Below are 22,290 nucleotides of genomic sequence, written 5' to 3'. Positions count from 1 at the left end.
TAGCCATCTGTGTGTGTGTGTGTGTGTGTGTGTGTGTGTGTGTGTTGCTCCAGGTGAGGGGGATTTGGGTGAGATTTGCTCTATGAAAGAGATGTGTGCTCACCAGCTGCATGTCCCTACACACTCCAAAGCTCAGACATCACACACACTCTTACACAGACGGGCCAAGTGACGATTCTCCAATGTTGCAAAATCAGCGTCTCACTTACTTGGGAGTGAGTGCACAGTAAAGTCGGGCTTGCCGGGGTTTTCCAACTGTGTCACCATTGTTTCTGGCACAGTCAGTGCCCCGTTGCTTCACATGGATCTGGGGGGGTCCATTAGTACAATATGGATGTAACTACGGGGATTGAGTCATCTGCTCTGACTCAGGTGTCTCATTCAGTGGCATCTGTGTTTGTTTGGATCTTGGCGGACACTTTATCCCGTGTCCTAACGCTGAGACACAACACATGTAAACTCTCTCCTAATTCTTTCTAGTCGCTCTTTCGCCGCCTGTCAGCATTTCTCCTGGATAACAATTGTCATTTTTGGTTTAGTGAAGGTATGTGGACCCTGTTCGGTACTTGTGATTGTGCCTGTGTGTGTTTGTTTAAGTGGTGTGTAGTGCTATCCCCAGGGTTGGGTGTCTGGACTGGGTCCCTTGTAGCTGCTTTACAGTTTAACCAGCCTTGACTTGCTGTGTGGTGACATGTCTGCACTCCACTGACTGGGAGGATCCGCACTGTGTGTGTGTGTGTGTGTGTGTGTGTGTGTGGATCAGAGTGGGTGTAAGGCTGGAGGCTGACTGCTGGGCTATGCTTGAAAGACTTCTGGCATGTGCTGGTGCCTGCATTTTTCACCCTTGACTGGAAGCATATGCTGTAGCACAATCGAGACAGTGTTAGACGGGCTTGGCGTGAGGGACCCATGCAGCTTCCTCCACATCTGGCAGCGCTTGGCCCTCCTTCCAGGTGAGTCACGTCCCACGGGAGGGTGGCTCTGCTGCGGCCCTCGGCCCCTCAGCACTTGGGCATCTGGAAGTGTCTGGATCCCTCTCCCAGTCACATCTATCTCCACATGCTTTTCCAATTTCATCACCCCCACCACCAGCTCTCCCGCCTCAACCCCCCTCAGCCAGTCAATGACCCCTGCTGTGCCCAGATTATCCGACATCCTCGCTCCATCATTTGACAAGACAGATGTCCAGATGAAAAGGGATCATTCTGGTTTATTACAACTGAAGTATTTCTTCCTTTGTTTTGATCATTACTACTTTTGGTAATGAACTCACCACGCTAATTGCTGATCTAATAAGTGAGTTCAAGAAACACAAGCAGACAATAGTCAATAATAGTTTGAAATAGAAAATAAAGATGAATGGCAACATGTTACCTTAAATGTATGTAGAAGTAGATAAAATATCAAATATGCTTTTGGACCGACTTGGTGATCCTACTTTTAGTTAAGAAAATCAGACTTTAGTATTTTATTGATATTTTGTTAGAGAGGACACAGAAATGTTAAAACTAACGTTCATATTAATCACATGACAAAGGAGCATCAGCACCCAATTGGAGTTTTAATTTCCTCTTATCTCACGTTTCTTTAAACCTTTAAAATACAAATAATAATCAAAATGCTTTTACCCAATGATGTATGAGAATCTTACCAAACCATGCAGCCTTATTTTATTCTCGTAGTATTATTGATAGGTATGTGGACAGCCTCAGTTATCATTTTGCACTATGGCAGCGCTGGACATTGTAAGAAACCAATATTTAATCTCGGCCTTCTTCTTGCTCGGTTACTCGCTCTTTTTTCTGCTCTTTACTTCATTCACACACACAAACAGTACCGAGATGGGCTGGCTTTTTTAAAGCTGAAGGCTGGTGGGTGAACTATAGTGCCATAAAGCTGTACGCACAACTTGCGAGCGAATTGCAGCCACCTGCCAGAGTCACATAGTGATAAAACAGGCGACCAGGGCGCTCTGTGGAAACGGGATGGACGCCATTCACCCTGTGGAAAGTTATTGATACGACACAGTTTTAAGGTGGATAGTAACACACTGAATACTTTGTTTTGTTCTGTTACTTTAAGAGATTCTTTATATGGTGTGAAGGAATTCCTAGATTTTTACATACACAACTTCCCAACACAGCAGTGTGTGCAACCTTGTTTTGCATTGTTGGCTTGTGTTGATAATTGTGCGTGTGCGTGTGTGTGTGTGTGTGTTAGTGTATGAGAGTGTGTGAGTGCGTGCTTGCATATGCAAGGATAAAGGAAGAATAGATGTCGGGGGGGGCTCCCCCTCCCTGACCCTTAACCAGGAATGTCACAAGCAGCCTGGGTAATTATGTCCCTTAGCCTGATGGCTGTTGGGGAGGCCCAGCTGTGTGTGACTTGTGTGTGTGTGAGGCAGGGGGGCAGACTGATGGGAGTTGCATGTGTCAGAGTGGATTGATCATGACACAAACAGATGTTTGTTGGTGGAAAACATATCGGTGTCTGTGTGGAATTGGTTCATTCTGATCATTAAAGAGATGAAAATAAACATCTTGCTCTGATTAACAGCAGCCGTCCCAGAGGGCTTGTCAGCCTTTCCGCTGACACACCACACCATGGCTGTACATATGTGTGTACAGAGTGGGCTTTTACATAAATATGTTCCTGTTTTCAGGCTGGTGAGCCATGCTGCAGCTGTAATCTCTGAGTTTGTGTCAGCTTGCAGGCACTAGTAGTCCAATTTTATCTGTCTAAATACAGATCCAGACTGAATAATAAAAAATGGCTTATTTAAAAAAAAAATCATTGCTTCAATATTCTCTTAAAACAACATCTCCCTCCTTCTCATACACCCTCACATACACACTCATAGTCCTACCTAGTCTCTCAGAGGCTATTTAGAAAGGAATGCTCCCAGAGTCTCACATTTCACTGAAGAAGCAGAAGAGAGGGGGAGAGTGAGCGACAACGAAATTTGGGAGAAATGTTAAAAAAAAAAAAAAAAAAAAGAAAAGAAGAAGAAGCAAATGGTGGCTTATTCTGAAGTGTCACACACAGGGGGGAGATTTGATTGGCAGAGGGGTATGCAACGTTAGATTGGGTTTAAGTTTGCGCGCGCGTGCGTGCGTGTGTGTGTGTGTGTGTGTGTGTGTGTGTGTGTGTGTGTGTGTGTTCCGGAGAGACACCCTTTCTTCTTCACTGTCTTGGTCGTCTCTGAGGCGACCCCGTTTCTGGGCCCTGTAAGAGAGTGTCAGTGTCAAATGAGAGACTGGCCATGTAGTAAACAATCCAACACGCACTCCTGGGATTACCACTGTGTCTTTGTCTGATCATGTAGAGGCCCTGACACACATTTGCCCTGACTTTCAGGGAGAAAAACAAAGACAAAATTGGCTGCATTGAGTCCTGTGAATGCCCCGTGAAATGGGTCTTGTATACTGATAAGTTTATCTACTGTTTTCAGTTCTGCAACAGCAGCCTTCCTAATGAGGCACCTCTCTTCTCTTATGTCGAAATGATAGCCTCAGAGAAGATTTTCTGTGCACACGCCTTTTCAGCATTGATCAGTCCAGACTTGTAAAACAGCTTCCACAATCCAATTTTCTACCTTGCTGTATTCATTTCAGATTGCCTCACTGATGCCATCTTGGGTCAAGCTCGGTTGGAAGAAAAACAAACACCTGAGAATAAAAGCTTCCCACTCACTCAATCACACATCTGGTACCTTGAAGTTTCTGCTGATTCTTTTTAGATTCTCTCTCCATCCAGTCTCTTACTGCTTATGAAAACTACAAGAAAAATGATGTGTGTATATGAATGACACAAGGATATCCTAGAATTAGACCAGACAGATGTTTCTTGCTCATTTAGGATTTAATACAGGTATTAATATAATGTTTGTGTGTATTAACTGTGCTTCAGGGTGCACTCACACTAAACAATCTGTACCAAGCACACCTCACTAAAGTCCAGCTCCAATCCTCCATGTTCAGACATGGTACACTTTAGAAGAGGTGTTCCTTATGGTAACTTAAACTGGGAGGAAATGTACTGCATATGCTCTTGTGAATATAGATTTACAGATATGATTCCTATTTAGATTTGACCCTTTGAGCCTACTTTAAGGCTCAAACCGCAACTCATCTTTGTAGTTCCACAAGGCTTTTGCCTCATTATATTATTAATCCTCATATTAATCACCAAAACAATATTGATTCATCCTAAAAACAGAACAAACAGCTTTTATTAATTGGTGGAAACTGAGAAATGAATCCATCCTGTCATAATTACATTGTAAAATGTTTTATCTTTGATAGCTACAAGCATAATAGATTTGCCAACATCACCTAACAATATGTTGATAACCCCTATATACACTGCCAACAGTTTTTTCATGTAAATCAGAGCAAGAGAAAAGTAAGTCACTCAACTCGACTGAATCAGAGTGGAGGGGAAAAAAATCTCAGAAATGGATGTGTCATTGTTTCTTCTCTCTGTTCTTCAACCAGTACTTACTTTGTTACCATAGACAGTTTATACCAGCTCCAAGATGGCAATGAAAGTTACAAATGGCTCAGTCTTCTTGTTGTGCTGGCCCTGACACATGCCACCATAGCATACTTCGGGGCCCTCGGGTGCTGCTGGGCTCAGTGTCAGGACTCGGCTGCTACAAGTCCCAACACAGCCCTGACACAGCCATGCCACAACACAGGCCCTCAGGTGATCTTTCTCTCTCTCTGTGCTGCCACATGCACACAGACTTCTTAAGCTTTAACCTGAATCATCAGCCCCCCGGCACAGAGGTAGACAAGAGATGCATTATGGGGAGGAGAATGCAAAAGCGTTGGAGAGCTAATTCAGCTGCTCTGAATCTGAATCACCTTTAGAGGAATCACAAGATGTTTCATTGAAAGAATAGTGTGTATAAAATCTTATTCATCTCCTTCTGTCAACAAGCTTTTTCAGTGGCAGGTTTTTCATTTACAAGCTCCCTCTCAACGCTGCAGGGTCTTTTCATTTGTAAACCAAAAGAGAAAAACTCCATGAGTACAGGACGTCACAGAAAGAACTTTCAGTGCTTGTGCTCGTTATTTGCACGTAAATATGTGAGGAAATCTACTACGTAGAAGTGTGCAATATCAAAACACATCTTGAGTCCACACTTCACTGCACATGATCAAGCCCTGAACGACAGATTATTGCTCATGCATGCTATGAAATCTCCGTGGCTCAGTGGCAGATTTGGTCTTCACCTCATGTCCTGCAGCCACACGTCTGATGTGTCCTTAACTCCAAGTGGCTCCTGCTGCTTCAGCGTATGAATGGAGAAGGTAATACTGATGCACACTTTAAATAGCCGCCTCTACTGTCAGTGTGTGAATGGATAAATGTGACCTTCATCCATTTCTGTCTCTGAAAGACAATGAATGCCATAACAACATAACGTGCAACAGAAGAATCATCAGAAGAAGCTTTTTATCAGCTGGCAACTTTCATCTCAATTCACCGATTTAAAGTCAGATCTCCCATATTAATGCATAAAGTAAATCTCGGCACTATGTGAATGACATAATCGGGATATGTGACTTTAAAAGATAATGCAACGAGGCCAAGACGTATCATAACTTTAGTCCGTAATAACTGGTGATGTCTGTTGCATAGTAATATGAGCGCAGGTCTTCCTTTCCCTGCTGTGAGTCAGCCTCGTTGTTTGTTATTGTTTAATGTATTTTTAAGGATAATTACCGGAAATGAACAAGTAAAACTTTTCTGTATGAAGCCGGAAAGATCTGTATTAAAAAACAATGAACGTGTTTTGGTCATTAGATAAATTGCATGTGTTGACATGTTAACAACACTGACAGATCTTCAATAAACACAAAGCACAGATAAGGCAGAAAATTCAGGTAATTTATGAAAATATATATATATTAAAGGACAAAAATCACCTGATGATGCTTCATGAAACCTCAGTGAATCTTAAGGTATTCTTGCTGATGTGGCCCTGACACAGGCCACAAGCTGAAACATGTTTGTTAATAAAGTTGATCTTCATTGGTGCCGGAGCATTTTCATTTATTCAAGCCTTTCACTCTTTAATGCACCTGCGCCAGAAAATCCCACTCTGATTCCTGCTGAGGTGAAAATGAATGAATCAGAGGATTCGACGTTGACATCCTTTAAATTAAAGTAACCTGCGACACATGAAGAAAAGAATAATTAAATCAAGCATTAGCTGGTGAGATTTTATTATTATTTTTTTTTAATAAAGCGTGATATGTTGCCTGCAAAACATATGAATGTGTTTCCGCGCTAACGTCCACTTTTGGCGTTAAAGAGAACTACGTCATGTGTCCACGCTCAGAGTTAAGCCCTGCTTCACACAGCAGTCCGGTAAGGATCAGTACAGTTTGGTACGGTCTGATTCAGTAAAGCCTGATCCTTTTAGCATTTCCACAGCCATCCGTGCCAGTTTGACAGGCGGCATGTAAGCCGTTAGCTGCGTCAGCTACGTAATAGTGTGACATCATAACAGTGAAGAAAGACCAACATCCAGGTATTCATCTACTTTGTCAGCATGTGGCTCTTTGTACAGCCAAATAAACAATCGGCTGTGTATTTAAACACGGCCGGGTTGTGTTTGCCGTTGTCGCACAAGAAGTGATGATTATTTCGACCAATCAACGGACTGCAGTGTTTAGCTCCCCCTTTTAGGGTCGAATCGATATACTTGGCATCAGGGTACGAAAATGTAGGACAGTACGGGTCGGTAATTTGGTGATCTTTCCCGGCTTTATTCGATGGAGACGCAAAACACACAAAAATGCGTGGCGTACCGAAACGACCAAACTGAACCACTTGGTAGAAACGAGGCTTTACAGACAGCAGATCAGAGATGAACTAAGGCAGGGGGGTTAGATGTGCTGGTGTTTGTTTGGACCAGAGTTTGAGGAAAAGTGGAAAGTCCAGTGGTGGTTAATTGGTGTGTTTAGGTCTGAGGTCATGAGGGTGACAACAGGAACACACGGCTGAGCCCTGAGCGGCAGATGGATATAAAGCCACCACAGAGATGCTGCTCAATCTAATCACAACTAAACACTACGAGGACACGCACAGACCTCTCGTCTTCTTTTCCTCTCTCGCTCTCCCCTCTTCCCTGACCCACCTAGCCCCTCTCAGAGCGCTCTCAGCGCCCGAAGCCCAGGGGAGGCCACAATGTGTCATAGCAGCTGAAACCTTCAGATGAACCTGTTGGCAGTTTTTAAATTACTATATTTCTTCAATCCTTCCTACTCTTTCTTTCTGTCATTAAACTAGGGTAGACTTACACCAAATGCTTCTCTTCAAAATATAATTACATATTATCTTTGACCACTTCTGTTTTTGGTTTGATTGCCCGTGGCTACATTTCTTGTTGTGTATCTGCCCACAGTTGTTTGTGGAATAGAGAGTATGCATTGACGTCATTTTTCCTCCTGACGTCTGACAGAGTGTAAAAACATTCAAAGACAAGATACCTTCAGTGCTGGACAGAATGAAAATAGAACAGATGGGAGTAACACAAAATGAACACTGCCTAAATGTAGGACATTGAGACTAAAGAGGGATCCTAACTATTGACTAAGGACATGGTGGACCGCATGTAAATAATCAACCCAGTCTCACCAATCTGCATACAAATATTCATGTGCCAAATTGCAATTTTGCGCGCATATGATACGCCTAGCAACACATACGGACTCGTTAAGGTTAGGAAAAGGGATTAGGAGAGGTTAGAATAGTTGTCTTGACTCCTCCTGACAAAAGTTAGGGATTGGCGTATCATATGCACACAAAATTGCAATTTGGCATATGCATTGCACGACATTACAATGTTGTGTTATTTGTAGGCAAACTGTGAGACTGGGGTCAAATAATACTTCTTACTGATTCCTGGCACCATTATGTGTTCTCTGCCACTCGCATAATAAGTTCAGTGACTCCACCCATCGTGAGGTCAAATCCAGACCCTCTATACCCTTTATCATTTAGCAGTAAATGAAATCCAAACCTAAATGGCATAAAGACAAAAAGTTGACAGTTTCTTTAAGGAGCTTCATCATCGACAAAAAATAAATAAAGGAGTACAGACACAGACAGTTTGAGATCAAGAAGTCAATTAGTAGACCTTCAGTGCCAGCTGTTACTCTTTCTCAAATGTTTATTTGGAAGAGCTGTGTTTTTGTTTGAAGATGGCCGTGGTTCTGTTTGAGGGATAATTTTCTGCATCGGTTGCCAAGTGAGACAGACACGTTTCTTGGCTTGGTCTCTGTGTCGCCTGCAACAGCTTTTGTGTGAATGCGGCTTAAGTCCATCCACCTCTGCCCCTCAATTAGTCCCCGGGTTTAAAGTAACTACAGCAGGAAAGCTTATGAAAAGTGCTGTTCATTGATTAAATTATTCCCTTTGTGAGAAGCTTTGACACTCTCTCTATCCAGCTGTCGGCTTTTGTGTGTATGAAAGTGTATGTCTGCTAAATTAGTTTTCACTGGAACCGTCAGAAGCTGTCAAAATAAGGGACAGACATAAATGTATCAATTTCCACAAAAGCAGCTCTGATCTCCTTTTTACCCCCTGTTGTTCGGGCTACATGTGCGGTACTTTGATAGAACCACCATCCCTCAGAACTACAGGGGACAGCAACAATGCCTCATGGATTTCAAATGAATCCAAGCTGATATCTTTTTTAATAATAGATGGAGGCTTCTGTCAGATTCTAGCTGTTTAATGTGACGATAATTCTTGATCTGAAAAAAGCTATGGACCAAATCACATCCAACATTGGTGCCAAATTAAACAACAAAGGGCCTGATGCACAATAGGATAGTGCAGTTTATGCACCTGCTTTATGTGTGCAAAGGAATCAAAAAGACACCGTTCAATTCTAACTGGGCCTCAGAGCATACAGCTTCTCTGTGCCTCAGTGCTGGTTGCATGTATTTCAATGAGCCATTATGTGGTCATTTGGGGGAAAACTGGCCCCTATCTATCTAGTGTTGAATTCACAAACAGTTTTAATAGCCATACACAGTTTAAGTGGAGCAAAAAAAGTCTGCTGAGACAAAGTGGCAAACACTGCACTGTATTTATAAGAGATGTCACATGTTAATACTTTCAGGTGACGCTGAGAAAAGGAGCCACGTGTCAGAGTTGAACGGGGGCCGCTCGCTTGGATGGAAAGAGCTATGGTACAGGGGGCAATCCAACTGCTCGGCTCTCTGATGACATTTTTAAAAATAACAGATGAGTTGATGTCTTTCTCATTTATTATTTTAATGTCTTATGCTGAATGTGTAAATATGACTTTTCAACTCCCATACTTGGTGTCGTACAGAAAGCGTTTGCCGGAGAGAGAATAACGAAGAGTCACAATCAGAAATTCCTGGAGATTAATGAAGTGTTTCTGAAGTATTTCTCTCTTCTTTCCTGTACAACTAAATAAGGGAGCCCGAAAAGCCACAGATGTGTATTTGTCATAGTGTCGGTGAGTTGCCAAGAGGAAGTATTTCCTTATGTGGATGAGAAAATGTGTGTGTTTGTCAGGCCATGTAAGAACGCTGGGATGACGTTTACAGGTCAAGCATTGATGACGCCTCTAGTCACGGCACTTAAACACTCCCCTTTTTTATCCTGACTCACATATCCACTCATTGTTCCTGCTTAACTGCTGCCAACTACCTACACAACCAGCTGATGTGAAGAGCAAAGAACATTACAAAAGGACTGAATAGTACTGACAGGACGTGTGGAACTGTTCAGAGAGCGGGGAGAGTTCAGGGTCAAGCTTAGTACAGTGTGCACTCGCCAGCCTGCAGCTGGTTGTGTTGTTGATCAGGGACATGAAAGCAGGCTGCTGGATCCTCACATGAACCTGATTCATCTGGGCAAATTGAATTTTCTTTAAGCTAATATGTCAAAAGGTTTCTATGAATCGACTTTCTTCATACACGCCACAGACATTGTGGTTGTTTTCACTTTGAAACGACTCATTAAATGAAATAGTATTCACTGAATGCTTTGTGTTGAAAGGAATTTCCTTTAAGTTGCTTTAACAAAATACATACTTACACATATATATACTTTTCACAACGTTGTAAAGTAAAGCCATATGTTCAGCAGTGGACATCAGTCTTTAAAACTGCCTAAAGCAATGTTTGATCAGAATGAGATTTATTGCCATTTGAAACCACACACAATACAAACATATAATAAAATAACATACTTACATACAGATCATCTATTAGCAAATGAAAAAGCTGAAACTGACCAAAGAGTACAACGTTTCCACGTATGGAAATGACGTTCCCTGGACAGATGTAAAACATGTGCATGGTTATATGGAGGTTGCCAACTGCAGCATCACCTTGTTTGTTTCTTATGTGTCAGGATTTATATGGAAAGGAGTCCAAATAATTTTCCTTTCATTTGACTTTTTAGCTTCTTCTGAGTTATAAATGGTCACACCTGTGGACTGACCTGGATGTATCTTATCTTCTCCATTGTGTCATGATGCTGCAGGGTAATCCTGTTCACACCTTAATCAGCATTGCACAAACCTAATGGTTTCAAGACATAGACAATTTTGAAGATCCTACTGTATGAACAGGGCCTTTTGCCCAAACCTGACTCAGCTGCAGCAGCTAAACAACATTTACATGTATTTAAGTGGTTGAAATGCTTCCATGTTCCTCCATGTCTATTTATCTTTACATACAGTTAAAAACGTGTCATTAGGGATGGCAGTAGCTCAATCTGTAGGAACTTGGGATGTGAACCAGATGTTTGCTGAAGAGCTACCAGTTCAATACCTGAGCACTACCAAGGGACCCCTGGACAACCTAATCTACAACGGCCTCCTCCTTTACTGCATGTCCATAGTTTGTGTGTGTGTGTGTGTGTGTGTGTGTGTGTGTGTGTGTGTGTGTATTTTGGCCAATATGTGTAGCAACAACTGAATGTTAAACATGGATATATTCCCTTTCTCTACGACTATGCAAAAGATAAGTTTGTACCACAATGGCTTTATCTCTTACTTCTTAGTTATTGTGCACTGAAAGCACTCAAATTGTTTTTTGTTGTCAGCTGTGGCTGACTTTGTAACACCCGACTGTGTCACAACATTGGAATTCATGTGTTTTATTAGTCCTTAAACAACAAAACTGCAGCAATAATATGCAGGAAAGTGTCAAAGAAATACCAAATATAACACGTTTTAATGTCAAACGAATTTTCCTTTCCAGCTTGGTTTAAAAGTTGGAGGTGACATTCGTTCTTTTGTTTTCATCGAAGATGAACAAAATATTAAACATAGGTTTTTTGCAGCCACTAAGTCAGTTGTAAAGGCCAACTGTTGAACCTGATGAGCAGGAGGTCCTGATGAATATGATAGATTGGTTTTGAAGTCCTGAAGTGAAAAAGGGGACGTTGGAGAGTGAGGTCTCTGGAGTATTCAGCTACATTTGTGCTTCTGTTTGTGTACAACTTCTCATATTGGCGTCCCCAGTTAAGGAGGTACAAGTTTGGTCTTGCTTTGGGATCTTGTTGTCCACTGGGTGAGGAACCACTTTTTTTTTTTTTTCCCAAGTTTCCTGGGCCAGTGAATTTGTCTCTATGTCCCCCGTCCCCCTGCTGAGAGATTCCAGAGGCTCCTCTCTCGGCCTCTCAGGGCTCCTGGGTCACTCGTTTGTCATCATGACCTTTGACCTCTGTAGGCCAGTGTGCCGGGAGGAATGTCGGAGATGTTTACCTTCGCTGAGACTGATGGTGTCCAGGTGGCTGTTTCTCTCCCTTTTTTTTCCCCTCACTTTTTTCAGTCCTGTGTTTTTCCCTGAGCCAGGCATCTTGAGAGCTGCACCTCTCTGCAGCAGCCAGCCAGCCTGGTGAATAATGCAGAGGCAGAGTGAGCGTACAGCCCATTGTGCTGTTGGTGTGCTATAATACTATTCTTCGTAGTACCAGTGCCTACAAGAACAAACATCCTAGTTGAATCTTTGGTTTTAGGTTTTTGTGGACAGACTGATTTTTTTTTTTTTTTTTTACATTTATGTCAAAGCGTCTGGATTGCTTTGACAGAAAAGTAATAAGAGAGAGAGTGAGAGAGAGAGAGCTATTGATTGGCCTTCTGTCTGGGTTTGGTCAGAGAACACACTCATCCAAAGATTCTCTTCCATGAGTTTGTTAGCCGACAGACATGCAGCCTATGGCGTGGCTAGACAGAGAGGGCATTCAGTAATAGGTAATGGACCCCCACTTCCAGCTCCCTCCTGCCTCCACTTCAACATGGTGCCATCTATCACTCTCGCACCGGACCTTCCCAGTGGCTCCTTGCTGGGTCCTCATCTACTGGAAACTCTTGGAAAGTTTCCTGCCCTCCCCTGCCCCCAGCCCCCTCAGCCCCTCTAAAGAGCCCATTAAACAGTGTTGTAATGCAAACAGTGAGTCCGAAGAGAGCGAGGGCCAGGTGTCGGGTGCGGAGGGGATGAGCGTCTAATGCAGCCATTACGAGTGGCGGGGAGGGTGGGTGGATTATCATAAAAGCATCTCCCCTCCCTCTAATGTGGACATGTCTGATCAATACCAGACTCCTGGGAGAGGATGGAGGGATGGACGGATGTAGGATGAGAGGAAAGAGAGCAGCTTTATTAATCTATCTACTGGCTGAACATTATGTCGCCAATCCGTGGGATGGCAGTGATTGGCAGAAAGACTGTTCAGAAGAGGAGGAAGAGGGAGAATGACAATTTCTTTGTGAACTTGTGCAATATGTGGCATGTGATGTTCAAGAGTTGCTTAAACCAAATAAGCTCTTATAATTTTAATACCTTTTGTTAGAGGTGCACAAAATGTAAATGGTTCCATAAGGTTGAAATACTGACTATCAGTTAAACAGAATTAACAGATAGTTTTTTCACACAGTTTAGAAGACAATGTCAGTTTTATTTCATCAACACTGTCTTGATGATACATAATGCAGCAATAATTAGTTAAAACCAATTCAAAGTTAGTTTTTTCAAACACACAGTGACCTCTGTCAGAGCTCAATCAAGATACATCCAGAATATGAAATAGATTTTAAGACACGTCAGTGAAGAGTCCTTCGAGCTCCATGTTGAAAACAGTTCAAACAAATAGCTTGTGATGAAACCTACAGGTTGGCCGTGACTTTGAGCTACATCTTTCTTTTCTGTCTTAGTATTGGACCCCAGAACAGGAAATTGAATAATTTCTCTTCAACATCTTAATCTGAGTTGATCGATGAGACAAAGTTTAAAATCATCATATCATAGTTATTTACTGATCAAACAACTAAATTGACTAGCTCAGTAATGTACATCCAGAAGGGGAAGCTCAAAACACGTAACAAGCTATTAAACATTTGTTGATGATTTTTTGGAGCCTTGGAACCTCGTTCAATAAGAATAGATTGGCGGCCGCCAATAGCTCCAAAAAGCGCTCTTGCTATCTGCTGCATCTCAAGGTTAAATTCATGAAACATATTGTGCGATTGATGTTCAAATGCGTGCACAAAGCTTACCTGCTCTGTGCAGTTAGCGTTTGTTTTGCATCTGCACCAGGTATGCTTGAGGAGCTGTTTGGACAATTGTCTGAGGGACTGTAGGTAAATCTTTTGGCAGAAACCGGTTTAGCTTTTTGTTTTCTAAGAGTAGGTAACATAAGCTTTAACAACTGGGAGACACATAACAGCCCACTCATAACATCACTTAGTGCAAAATGCTGCTAATTAATGCAGCTGGGCTTCTGAAGAAGAGATATCTCGGGGCGGCAGAGGATCATGTGTCAGCAATCAGGTTCGAGATGGATTATTCCACAGAAGCATGTTGGCTATTATTATGGGAAAGTGTACTGCTCACTTGTAATGTTACCAACATTGTCTGTGAGCTTTGAGTCATCAATGAAAATGAATAAAATCCTTGTATTTTATATGTTAAAGATTACTCTTCAGTCTCTTTTTTACCTTGACTAAAAGGCTACCGGCACTGTTGTTGAACATGCTAACACTGTTTCTAAACACAACATGTTAATTAATCTATAATGTCACTAAGAAAAAACTGGGAGAAAATATCGCAATTCAGTTTTTAGTTGAATGATGCTGGCGCTCACAAAATAGCTCAAAGATAGTGACGCAGAAGGGCATCACACATGAGACATGGTTTAAAGGAAGTGATTCATTATAAACGAACGTAAAACCAGTCTAATAAATCAGTCATGAGTGCAATGTATGGATACGTGACACAGCTGCTGGAGGCCTGGGAGGGAGACGTTTGGCTTCAATAAGCTGAGGCCTTTTTAACTCAGGTGTACACTGATGTCCTTCCTTTTGGCTGCTGAGACAGGAAGTTAAATCAAACTGGCCTCGTACAGGCCGAGAGAGCAGGACGTCCCATTGACAGTGCGAGCTAGCTGTTTCCTGTAGGATCTGTTCTCAGCTGCTGAGACGTTCAGTACACACACACACACACACACACACACACACACCTCCAGACGGAGTAGCCTGTTACTGACAATAGTTTTTCTTGAGTTAAATATTTAAAAACTCTTTTGCATCTCGTCCTTTTGAATTGCGCCTTCAGTTGAAAAAGTAGATGATAGCTTTAAATGTAAATACTGTGTCCTGTGGATTGCAAGTCTCCCAAACACCATTTTAACTTTAGTATTAACTCTTCTTATGTCTCATTGGAGGAAACACATTCATTCAGAGAAATGTTACTTTACTCGTTGGTTGATGGCAACATTGACATGGACTTGGCGTGTGTGTGTGTGTGTGTGTGTGTGTGTGTGTGTGTGTGTGTGTGTGTGTGTGTGTGTGTGTGTGTGTGTGTGTGTGTGTGTGTGTGTGTGTGTGTGTGTGTGTGTGTGTGTGTGTGTGTGTGTGTGTGTGTCAGGAGTGTTTCTTCTCTGGGACGTCCCCCCCCACCTTAAGCCAAGAGTGAGCCATTTGGAGAACATCCTCGACACAGAGGATCCAACATGTGACTCTCAGCGCTGCTTGGAAAGAAACCTTGTGATGACTCATATGTTGAAAATAAGTTCGACAGATTGATTCTTGAAGTGGGAATGCAGTTTGGTCTGCGGTTTCCAGGACTGTTGGTAGTTGTACAATAACTATTTAGAAGTAGCTCTTAGATGTCCTGATCAATCCCAGACTGAGTTATAGGAAGCCCATCTGCACTGACGTTCTGGTTCTTCCTGCCACTGCTTTAATTGAGTTAACTGGTGAACGTCTTAAGACTAAGGACTGCACTGAGCTGCTGAAAATGGCCAAACGTTACATGCTTCACTGCATCGATCTCAAGCATTGAATAGTAGACCGATGAGGAAGTTTTAAAAAACTGCAGATCCTCAAGTGAGGCTGGTTGCAAAAATCCCCTGAAGTCCCATTAACAACTAAAATGTCCATTTTGACAGCAGAAATAAACATATTAAAAGCCTGGTACCAGAAACAGTTACAGTCTGAGTCGTTCATATCTTTATTGGCACACACTCAGCAGAGGGTGATTGTTTTCACAATTCATTTATGTCATTATACTCAGACTTAGAGTTGATAATTAGGGGTGTGTCGCGTTTAGTAAGATGGCTTAAGGCTGCCTCAGCTCTTTGCTTTTAAAGATAACTCGAGTCACCATTTCCTACATGGGGACTGCTAACTCAGATGATTCCTGCATGACCTCACTGAGAATATGTCAATATTTCAAACAGTCTATATCTGATCTATGTACAAAAAAAGAAAACGAATCGTTGATTGTTTCTTTAATAAATCTGCTTCACAACTCCTCAGCACTTTTTTATCAACATTACGTATATATGGATCTGTGTGTGATGAGTGCTTAAGAACACTCCTGCACAAAGAGTGGAGATTATTAACTTGTACTTTTTAATTAGAAATGTGTGTACTACTGTAAATATGAATGGATGAAGCCTGAGTGACATCAGTCATCTGTTAAGGCAGAGGGTTCAGCGTCAGCTATGTGAGTATAAAGAAACTTCATCCAGAAGGTTGGAGGTTCTATCCCCAGCTCCTGGATGTGTCCTTGGGAAATTCACTTCAACCCAAGTTGCTCCCACTGCTTCTGCGGTAGCGTGTGAGTGTGCATGAATGGGAGCAGGTACTTCTGATTGTCAAAAGTGTGAAACAGACACATTGCCTAAAATGTCTCAAAACCTTAAAATTACAGCATTTTAAACTTTGTATCATGGCTCCAATTAGAGTAATTAGCAAGCCGTGCGCTCCACAAACGCTTCGTCTGTTGGGTGAGCATCACTTACTGACTATTGTCCCAGAGAGACCTGAGCTGTCCATGGGCGAAAATTGTGCCATGATGCTGGCCTAATATCAAACCTCTTCTTCTTGATTTCTGAAGTGTTTCCTCCTCTGACCAACAGAATCTACAGCAATGATCACATCGTCAGATGCAGCAGGTTTTCTTTTAACTTCCCCACTAAGTGAAAAACAAATAATTGATTTGCAGAGCTCCTAACCTTGTTTTGTTTATTTTAATATTTTTCATGTGATTTTTCATCTCATGACACAAGAAGTAATGTATTCATCATGTTACAACTTTTCCTTTGCATGTCACTGTGAATGACTACAAGGCTTTTGTGCCGACAGACATCAAGCGATGAATGCAAAAAGTGTTTGCCCTCTTCAGGATCATTGTGGTACAAAGAAAGGCGTACACACACAGAGGTGAAACAACACAAGTTAGTGACAGAGAAGGATCTTGCATACTTCCTTTAACATCCACAAAAATGAATTTGCACGACTTTGTGTACTATTTGCCATGTGTGCACTGAGCTTGTTACCTTAACTTTCGCTTCCATTTATTTTTCCTTCTATGTCCTCCACACTTTACTCAGTGACTAAAAAGGGAAGAATATAGTCATAGTAAGCACTAATAACCCATGGTCTTCTTTTAACATTTGAAGTGCACTCAGTGGCCAGCTCTACTTTCACTAATGCTGTTTTATATAAAACCAATCTGTATGAAAGCCCTGAGCCTCCCACACACACATGAGCAGCTCTGACCTCCCCTCATGCTGCATGCGGAAAGTGCTCTCCTCACTTTTTTCTTGTCACACTGGTTTCCATCTCCTACACACATTATCACACACACACACACACTGTTGCACGACTGTATCATATTCAGTGTATGAGCTGAAGAACAAGTCATGTAATGTAACTCACTAGTGTACATCCCTGTCACACAACAAAATCTTTCTGCAGCTTAAACCCCTCTCTTCTCATTTTATAGCCGCTATCTGAGTACTTCTTCTCCCTCTGTGACTTAAAGTGACCTGCTGAGATTGTGTGTATTGAATAATGGCATGGGATTGCAAGCAGAGCTTGAGCAGTTTGCCGTGGTCGCTGGAGCCTGGTACAGACGCTTTGCAGGGAACTGGAGGTAATAGCTCCCCTTTTGGCCTTTTTGCCGTCAACTAAAGTGAGGAAAGGCAGGCCAACACTTTGACGACACCAGGGCATGTACACACATGCACACACACTCAACAACGTACACACTAAATTTATCTGCCCTCGTAGTGTGGCTGTGTTGGGGCAGGTTCTGCATGACACGGTAGTCAGTGAGGAGAGAGAAAAGACAGAACTACTTAAAACCTAAATTCATCCAGGCTGCTCTTCTTTTGCATCATGACACACTGTTTTGAAATGTGTTTAAATGTAAATACAAGCAATGGCATAATCTTCACAGAAATCCAATTAGGGTCTGATTACGATTAAGCTTTTTAATGTTCCTATTATTTGTTTATATTTGAGTAATCCTCCTCACCCACTTAAATTGACAGTCATTTAATCTTTACAGGTCCGTGAGGGTGAACAATGAGTCAGTTAAGGCATAGGTTGAATTATAAAATGCATCCAAGTGACTTTTGTCATCTAGGTAAATGAGATCCATATTTTGCCGATCTCAGTCTCTACTCGTCCAAGGGCGGTGGAGCAGCGAGCGAGCGGATGAAAGCGTCATAGTGCAGCGAGTTACTCGTCTTTTTGTTGGGAATCAACTGCATGTGCGTAAACGCAAACAGACAATTTTTTACTCTGACTTTGCCCCAATTGTTTCCTGCTAGCCAACTAGTAAATTTTCCACCTGATTTTGGGCTGAGCTGATTGTAAAAACAGACAATCCAGTGTCTTGTGGGAGAGGGGGGATTATTTTACATTTAAAAATAGAAATACTTCGGCTTTGATTTTCAGTTTTTGTTCTGTCTTAATATGAGAGAACTTGTCTTACTACCATGCTTTTATTTTGAAATACAATAAGAACCTTTCAGTAGATCGAAGGTTACAACAATAATTTAACCATGGAAAAATAAATCTGTTGTGGATCAAAAAGTAAACGAAAACAGCCCAGAGGAACAGTAACACAGGTAAATGTTTGAAGTCTTGAGGTGGATTTGACTTTTAGCAGTTTAGTGTTTTAAGTGAAAAGAGACATTCAAAGACGTTGTTCTTCTCTATCACTGTGTAAACAGGGGGAATATACACCTAAAAGGACAAAATAGCATGTGATAAAAAAAGACTTTTTAGACTTAATTAATCGTGACTAAATAGTTTTTAATTTATACTTAATACTTATTTAAGTATATTTAAATGGATCAGTTGGAGAAGCTGTCGGCAATGTTTCCTTTCTTTGATTTAGTAAAAACATACATGAGCCTATGAATCAAGAACATTTGGTTGTACATCTGAATCAAAGGCCTGATCACCCAAATGTATCATAACACCCATTACACCCATGATGCACGCGTTTTACAGTGTATTCCTCAGATCTATCATGTAAAGAAAATGTAAAGGAGTGTGTAATGCTCTCCTTCAGCTGCTCATCTGCTCAAGTACTCAAGCCCCTTTCACTCTTCCCTGCAGGAAAGCTAATGACAGACATGTAAGTAGGCAGCGTGACCTGTTCTGCAGCACATGGAGTTTATTTGCTGTGGTTTTAGCTGCAGCTTCTACACTCAGCCCCGCAGGGCACAAATACGTCTGTGGTGCTCCAGCCCAGGGAGCAGCAATCTGACAAGCAGCGCAGACCTAATCCAGGCCAGGTCTGGGGCTGTGTTTGGTATGCATCCCCTAGGTATGGAATAAATACAAGGCCGGTAAGCAGATCTGCTTGCCTGGACGGCCGGAGGGAAGTGGAGGGCTTTCCAACCTTGCGTTACATGCCTTGACGGGATGTCTCTTATCCATATATGTAACCTCATAACATTTTTGGGCTTTTCTTGAATAAGAACAGCTTTGATCTCCTGTGGAAAGTAATGCAGTTTTAATGTCCAACTTCAAGGGCCATTAGCTGCATCTTTATCAGTTAGCAGGGCTGCTTGGCAAATTTCTGAATGTCAAGTCAGGGGGTGTTGCTAGCCTAGAGGTTAAAGCAGCCGGTTTATGATTGGAGAGTTGTCAGGTTTAGTTCCTCGCTGGGAGAATGTGGGTGGGGAAAGTGGATGAGTAATACGCATCCCTCCCCACAGCACTTTGGATGAGCTACCTCTGAGCAAGGCACTGAACTCCCCACAGCCTCACTGGGTAAAAGTAGAAAAACAGATTTCTACAAGAAGCTGTTTAATAATATAAATGTGGCGAAGAGAATTGTTGGTAAATCTGAGGGCTCCGTTGATACTTTTAGGGTAAATTAAATCTGTAAACCTGACGGCATCCCCGTGCTCCCGCCCTCCCGCCCTCCCCTTTCATGTGGAGGGGAGCGGACCAGGTGTACCTGTTTAAACTTGCTGTGTAATTTGGGGATCAGCAGCTGCCTCTAATGGCTAAATCATCAGAGCTTTCCCTCTTGCACATGCAGGGCGGAGACCAGGAGGAAGAAGAGGAGAGGAAGAAGACAAAGACAAACTAAGGTTAAAGAAAAGTCTTGATTTATGAACCAGCTGACTATTTCCAAAGATCCTCTTCATCAAATAAACATTTTATTTATTGAAGAATTTATTTATTGAAGAATCTAAAAAGTAAAAAATATTTTCTCCTCATGTCTGCTGTATGTGATGGTTCTCCTTTCGTGCTGATTTGTCGACACGTAGAATTAGAATTTTTAAATTACAAACTCCACAGTCGAACAGCTGACCCAGTTTGTTTAATGATGTGAGTCCATTATATCTGTAACTTATCGGTTTCCAACCCGAGGTCCGGGTGGTGCTCCAAAATCTAAGGAGTGATAAAAGGCTCTGTCGACTCTGAGGTTGTTAAAATGAGATATGCATACATTAACCAAAACAATGACAACACACTTATGCTCATTTATGCTCCCCTCATAGATAGAAATAGATTAGTAAGAAACATAAACGTCACTACCACTATACTACGAGTCCTTTACATTGGTATGGACGTTAAAAAAGCATCCAGTAGAGCACACAACATTGACCTATCTTCTCCTTAGCTGCCGTCCAATGATATTCAGCTCCTGTCCGTGTTATCGTTCCCTGTGTCCAGGTGAGGAAACATTAGAGCCTAACTCACAATTCAATCATTTTTGCACTGTCGGATTTTTCATCTGCTAATCCTGCTTTGCTGCTGTAACGCTGTAAAGGTTTCCGTTTTTGAGACGAATAAACTATTATCCTATTTTATTTTATCTCTTATCTTATCTTATCTCGTTCATAATCTCTCCTCAAAACATTTTCCAAAGTGATCTTCTTTGTTGTGTTTTGCTGGTCGGAGTTGAACTGTTGGCTGCGCTGCTTAAAACTTCCCCCTGAGGTTTCCAGTGCCATTTGATCATATCTGCAATGTGAAGAAATACAGATTTAGTAAATGTAGAGAAGGAACAAAAGGAGCCATCTGTATCCGTATGAGATTTAAGGCATAAACAATCCTTTATTGGATAGTTTTATGAATATTGAAAAGACATTTTGCAGGGCACCAGAGAGTGTTGCACGCCCCGTGTATAGGAGGCTCGAGTCCTCGTCCAAGCAGCCCGTTTGAAACCGACCTCAGCCCTCTGCTGCACGTCGTCACTCTCTCTTTCCAACATTTCCTGTCTCTCTTTCTGTACCATCTAATAAATCCAAAAAATACCTTTGAAACAAAATACATTTTCTCCCACTTCCTCATTTCAGTTTTTAACAGAATTAGTGGGAAGCTTTAATTCCTTTTAATATCAGTTATGGGGCTCTAACACGCAGGCAAAGCTCCCATTGTGTCAAAGAAAGATTCACAAAGAAAGTGTTGAATGAAGAAGGCGACAATTTGTAAAAAGAAATCGCTTTAGATTCATTTGAAACTCTTCATCATCATTTGATTCAGCCTTTATAACACACTGAGCTGCCACATTTCACAAACGAGCTGGCTATTATATGTTGTCTGCCTGAGTGCCGGTTCATTGATGAGTTTCAACACTGATGATTGAACTTTCCTTTTTTTGACATTACATTTTTTTCCCAAACAAAATCAGATACTATCCTTATTTTTACATTCAGTCAGTGGCATAAAAAGCTTCCTTTTCCTTTTTGGTCTGGAAATAAAAAAAGAAAGTATGGTCACAAATCTGAACCCAGACATTCACTGCAAGCTTTTGATACTTTTCAGTGTTCAATACTTTGTGTTTTATGGACACACGTTTCTATCAGGTAAAGAAAAAAGTGGTGAGGTTTGATTTTTGACCCTGGCTACACGTCTTCCTGAAGATAACACAAATTCAGTTTTTGTCATGTGTGAAGTCCCCCTCCTCCTGAGAAACACTCAACACAGACACTGACACATTCCTGACGGCACAAGGCGTAACTTGTTATGGAGGCTGTTCACAGGGCTGTGTTAAGGTGAATCTAGACACACACACACACACACCGGGCTGTGTGCAGCGAGAGGGGCAGCGTTGATTTAGGGCATTACTCAGACAGAGAGAGAGAGAGAGAGAGAGAGAGAGAGAGGGGCAGATAGGGAGAGTCTCCCCTGACTGCATTAGGAGAGCCTCCAGCCTTTGTGATTCCTTTTGATCAAATCTCTGTGAAAGATGAGTGTCATGCCCTCTTCCAGCCAGCTGTGAGGGGACTGCCCTGTGACTCTGAGGGGGTAGACATGTATGTGTGTGTCTGCGCACGTGAAAGCACATACACACCTCTATCTGTGTGCACATGTGTGTGTGTGTGTGTGTGTGTGTTGTGTTCGCAGCCTAGGGAGGGAGCAGGCAGCTCCTGAGGTGAGAATGCCGAGTGGGAGGATCTCATTCCAATCCCCTGTGCCCAGTTTCAACGCACACGCACACACACACACTCAGTGACACA

The 22,290-nt window shown here is 42.1% G+C and overlaps 1 protein-coding gene across 1 annotated transcript in view; it reads left to right on the top strand.

The window, feature by feature from the left end:
• bnc1 (basonuclin zinc finger protein 1) overlaps positions 1-22,290 on the top strand; it is a 54,988-nt gene that overhangs the window by 12,868 nt on the left and 19,830 nt on the right. The gene's annotated exons all lie outside the window — the stretch shown is intronic.

This window comes from Symphodus melops (genome assembly GCF_947650265.1).
Source record: "Symphodus melops genome assembly, chromosome: 3".
Lineage (NCBI taxonomy): Eukaryota > Metazoa > Chordata > Actinopteri > Labriformes > Labridae > Symphodus > Symphodus melops.
Note: the sequence above shows the minus strand (reverse complement) of the source record. Positions and strands in the feature narration are given on the sequence as shown.